Here is a 5284-nt window from a genome sequence, read left to right on the forward strand (position 1 = left end):
TTATGGGTATATTTCATTTTTGAAACCTAGTTCAGTTTCGTTAAATTGGTTGGCACAAGGGGAGGGTTCTCATGACTGGTTTTACTGTACGACCATCAGACTTTTAAATGTTGACTTGTGTATAAGGTTGTAGGCCTGTAATTATCATATGGATATCTTCATATGCATCCTGTGTATGAGGTTGTAGGCCTGTAATTATGATATGGATATCTTCATATGCATCCTGTGTATGAGGTTGTAGGCCTGTAATTATCATATGGATATCTTCATATGCATCCTGTGTATGAGGTTGTATGCCTGTAATTATGATATGGATATCTTCATATGCATCCTGTGTATGAGGTTGTATGCCTGTAATTATCATATTGATATCTTCATATGCATCCTTGTACACACACTTAGCTGAACTTATTTATGGTGTTGACTGACCCAGACAGATATGTCAGATCATGAAGTTTTTATGTGGATATAGAGTAGAACCTGTGGTCTCGTAACATATCATAGTACTATATAATCAATAGAATCTGGTATCTCAAAAGAGTGGACTTTTAAGGTGGGTTTTGCCATATACTTGCATTATACTTGAGGTTATGGAACATTGCTTGTATGGTTTGTGGTTTTATGGGTTTCATTCCTTTTTAGGCACATGATAGACTATAAATGGCAGGCTGTGTGTATATATATATATATATAGAGAAATGTAAGGGAAGAACAATTGACCCATGGGAAGCTTCTAGCAAGCTCTCTGATATGCTCTATTTGGTTGAGCCAGGAGTCGAACCCATGCAAACAGAGTTGGATATCAGTGATCTGAAAAGGCAAACACCTTGGACCACTCGGCCACCTGGAGCCCCTTTGATTGGACTTGTATGTGTACGTGACCATCAGACATGTAATGTGGATTTTATGAACAAGAGGATACGTGGACATATTGCGAGTGAGGACAGATTTAAACCTGGACTTGTGTAGACACCATTATTGCATGAGTAGATCAAAATGTATCTTACCGTAAATTACGTATGCAGATATTACCTATATTGTTCTTCAAGTTATGGACTGGTTGGTAGGTTTACCACAATTTTTCAGGACATGATAGGCTAGACAAGGTGTAGATGTATATGACCATCAAATATGTCGTGCGAACTTCTGCATTTAAGAGGTAATATGGATGCGAAGATAATGTGGGCATGTTCAGTTTAAATCTTACATGCGCTTGTGTGCACGAGTATGTGTATGACTTCCAGATATGTAATGTGGATTTGTTATTTTAAAGTGAAATGGTGGAAATTGTGACCTAGTTTCATTTAGAGATGCTGCACTTACAGTAACTCATTGTGTACCAAGTTTATTGACTCCACATGCAGTAATGTTTCCGAAAATGACCTAATTCCAAATCCTAACCAACGTGTTGGTGCCAGAATGTTCAGCAGATGGACAACTGGCAAAATTAAATTTTTACTGTCTCGCCTGCAACAAATTATTTCCTTACTCCATATCTAACTTGTATGTAATGTCGGATTTTAGGTTAACCAGAATGGGAATAGAGGATAAGTTACGGAAAATGGGTTGGGGTACATTTTAACTTCTGACTTTGGTGTCAGTTTGCACCAGTGTGTAAGCCAGCCATTTAACAAATTAAAATCAATCATACAGTGAGCTCAAGAAACTCGACAGTAGAAATGTTTGAAAAAATGTATTTCTCAGTTTCACCAAAGAGCAATTACACTTACTTTAGCAAAACATAACATCTCCTTGGGGCATTTTCCTATCAGTGGAATTCTTCATCTTTAAGCAACAAATTGCTATATGTTATAAAGATCTTATATGTGTTACCTTTATTTTGTATACATTTCACATGATTTTAACATCTTTTACATGTGATACTGTGGGTCGGTGGTTCTTTCAGGGGTTTTCCCGGGTTCTTCCTCTACCATTAATACTGGCCGCTATGTATAGCTATCTTGTGCTGAAAAATGGCGTTAAACCCCACAACAACAAGAACAACATGTGATACTTTATCTTGTTAAACTGTTATGTTCATAATTACTTTGAAGTGGTTTATCTTTAGGCACCACACCACCATATAACCACTATTGTGCTGAGGTACTGTAAAATGTACACACACGCACACACACACACACATGTACACATACATGACCGATCCGATGGCCTAAGTAGAGCGTCCGCCTTCGATGTGTGAGGTCGCGGGTTCGAACCCTGGCCGAGTCATACCAATGGTACTTGCTAGGCGCTCAGCATTATGAGGTTAATGTTAGGACTGGTCGGCCTGGTGTCATGATAATTTGACTGGGTGGGACATGATGCTACATGTCTGCGGCATGATGCCCCAGTGATAGACATCACTATAAACTGCCTCACTGCAGACATCCTAGCGATATGACTGGAAAATTGTTAAAGTTATGTTAAAAATCCAAATCACACACACACACACACACACACACACACACATACATACATACATACATACATACATACATACTTTTATTGTTTGAGCATTGTGTAGGTTTTAATGGCACTTTAAATTATTATTGGCAATATCTTGCCAAGGAAATGAAACACAGGTGCCTTTCACAAAGAGGCACTGAGGCAGCCAACCCAGAATGGCCAGACATTTATTAAACCCACAACCCTTGGATTAGAGTCCGACGTTCTCCCAACTGCATGCAGTTCCCTTGCTAGGAATTCATCACTCTGTACTCAGCTACAAACAAAACATAAACAAAATAATATATCAAGGCGGTAAGGCATACATAATGGGTGAATGTTTCGTTTATTCTAAAACGGGTATAAGGTATACTAAAACCACATTGCTCATGAGCTGGATGCAAAAGATCAAGAAGCATAGATTCATGAAATAACAAATTTAGCAACCTTGACCCATACCAATGCAGGCAGTAATCACTAAAAGAACAACAAAGAATACTTTGTAACTTCAAAAACAGTCATGGTTGAGATTACAATAGACACAGCAATCAGAGACTTTTGGGAATTTACATTTAGTTGATTTGCTGCCTTGAGTTCTGCAGTCAATTTATAATGTAAGTTCTGTTCCTAGATAATGGCCGTTTTTGAGATCATATTCCAGCATTCCGTCAGGTACAGTGAAGTCACACACGAAAAGAGATGCCTCTACTGTGATAATGAAGTTTCACTGAATATCCTGATTCAGTTTTTGAAAAATATGTGCCAAGAACTATCTATCTATCTATCTATCTATCTATATATATATATATATATATATATATATATATATATATATATATATATATATATATATATATTAAATTCTTCAAATAAAAAAGGTGCTGTGAAAAACAATTCACACAAGTGTAACTTACTTGCCAATTTGCCATTTAACAATGATCCATGCTGCAATAATTCAACTAGCAAGATAACAGACTACCCCCACCCAAACACAGACCTGTCCGGTGACCAAGTGGTTAGAACGTCCGCCTCGGAAGCAGGAGGACGTGGGTTCACACCCCGGCCGAGCCATACCAAAGTCTTACGAAAATGGTAATAATAGCTTCATCGCTTGGCGCTCAGCATTAAGAGGTTAGTGTTAGGACTGGTCGGCCCGGTGTCAGGATAATGTGACTGGGTGGCATAATACTGCATGTCTGCGGCATGATGGCCTAATGCTAGATATGAACTGCCAAACTGCAAACATCGTAGCGATATCACTGATTTGTTTTTTAAAGCTACGTTAAAAATACTAATCGCACACACGACCACACACCAACACCCCACGATCTGCGGTGATCAGGAACGGGATAAGTGTAACAGGGCGGTTGTAGACCAAGCTTGCCATTTTCTTGTTTTATTGAGACTTGCATATGAAAGAGGCAATGTGGACATCTATTATTATGTGTGTGTGTGTGTGTGTATATATATATATATATATATATATATATATATATATATATATATGCATTATAGTCTTATATATTTGGATATGTCAACACTATAAGGATGTTATTCTGATTATTTCCAGCCTAAATATGTAGAGATAGTCTCTTTCTACAGGTTGCATTACATATCTGATGATTTCGAGTTCTCCGAATGTCAGACTTCATAAATAGCTTTCATATGAAATAAGGAAGAAGCCTATCGATTTCAATGACGTTGCCACCATAGCTGAAAAAAAAAAGAGAAGGAAAAAATGGTTTCGACCCAATAATATTAATTTACATTACATGTCAGTGCCAGTATCCTTGCACGGCCTGTACTTTATGTAAGGAAGAGCATATTGATTTAGTGATTCAATGTCAAGGTCATTGTGGTGACTAAAACAATGGTTCCAGCATAACAACATCAAAGTGGTTATAGTTCCACTTGAGCAATTAGACTTAAATCTGTGCAGCACAGTAAATATTAGTCTTGTTCCCTTCTTCGTATGGTCTATGCGTTGCACTTCGCTCAAAGTATAACGCAGGATGCATATGAAGCATGGAACCAGATTCAGTAAATATGGGTTTCCAAGTGTGTGTGATATTATCTAAAATTTGTCATATAGTTTCACATTCGGTTGACTGGGGAGCACCCCACACAACAACGTTTGTACTAGCACTAGGGTTTTGTACCCGACGGTCCTACTTTCATTTGGTATTCCCCTGTCCGGTGCTGATACGGCATCGGCATGGGCTGTTTTTGACTGGTATTTTTTTTTAAACACCTTCCTTTGTGATACACAATTGATCATTATAGTGTCGTCAATTATTAGTATACGTGTCATGTTTTTAAGAAGCAATACAAAGATCCTATGAGACCTATCCGTGTGTGCATCGTTATGGCGCCCATGCATAGGTTCGATAGGGATGACGTCACGTGCTAAGCGACCTAAATTCTGCCTGACCTCAGCGTGATCATTTTTATGTGTGTAGGCGGGGGATTAGTAAGGGGAGTGTCGTATTCTTAAGTTCCGTTAGTGATTACCCTGGCTGGCAGTAAGATGTCGCACCTCTACATCATAAATATCTTGTTAAACGTCTTACATTAGGCTTAGGCGAACTTGTACCTGTGTCGAAGTTTTCTCTTTTTTACGCGTCTTTTCTCCGTCACTGGCGTAAAAGAATTAAGCCATTACATACGATTATTTCCTATCCTTAGGCATTTCTGTTATATTTAAAATATGGCCATAAGTGTCTTTTTTATTCTGATTGGTAAATACAATTTTCTTTGTTACCCCAACACCTGGAGAAAACAAATAGCCATTGCCCCTAACTTGCCCTCTGTTCTATTTCTTTTTCAGTGACTACGAATT

Source organism: Sinohyriopsis cumingii, chromosome 11 (assembly GCF_028554795.1).
Source record: "Sinohyriopsis cumingii isolate HCF-2022 chromosome 11, ASM2855479v2, whole genome shotgun sequence".
In the NCBI taxonomy this organism is placed as follows: Eukaryota; Metazoa; Mollusca; class Bivalvia; order Unionida; family Unionidae; genus Sinohyriopsis; species Sinohyriopsis cumingii.